Raw genomic sequence first — 656 nt, forward strand, 5'->3', positions numbered from 1 at the left:
TGTTTAAAGGTTTGATCGTTCAATTTGTGGACCTCTCGTTCATGGAAGGAATCGAGAGGGGATTTTGGTTGTGGTCCTAACTGTTTAAAGGTTTGACCAAGATGGGAATTTGAGACGACCCTAACTGTTTAAAGGTTTGATCGTTCAATTTGTGGACCTCTCGTTCATGGAAGGAATCGAGAGGGGATTTTGGTTGTGGTCCTAACTGTTTAAATGTTTGACCAAGTAGACAGTGGGAGTGGGAGTAGAAATCATAGTGGGAGTGTTAACTTGCACAAATTGCTCAGAGGGGGTTCCTGGTGTTAAGTGATAAATACTTAACACGGAGGGGTTTGATAATCGTCAATGATCAGGAGATTAAAATTCTGAATACTATGTCCAGACTCTAACAATGAGAATGTTGAGTGCACAGACGTAGCGGGAGTTTGAGTGGGAGTTTCTTATTCATCATCTTCTTATAGTGACTGGGTTATCCCTAAGAATACACTATATAGAATTCTTTCGGGAGCTTCCCGTTACATGAATTATCCACCCCTAGCTTTCTTCGCGAAACTGGGTCTAACATTATACTCAGTTGCATAATCGGGTTATCTTAAGAATACCAGGCATAGCACTCTCCAGGAACTTCCCGTGAAAGAAAGGAAACAGTTTAGACT

Source organism: Asparagus officinalis, unplaced genomic scaffold, assembly GCF_001876935.1.
Source record: "Asparagus officinalis unplaced genomic scaffold, Aspof.V1 AsparagusV1_Un438, whole genome shotgun sequence".
NCBI lineage: Eukaryota > Viridiplantae > Streptophyta > Magnoliopsida > Asparagales > Asparagaceae > Asparagus > Asparagus officinalis.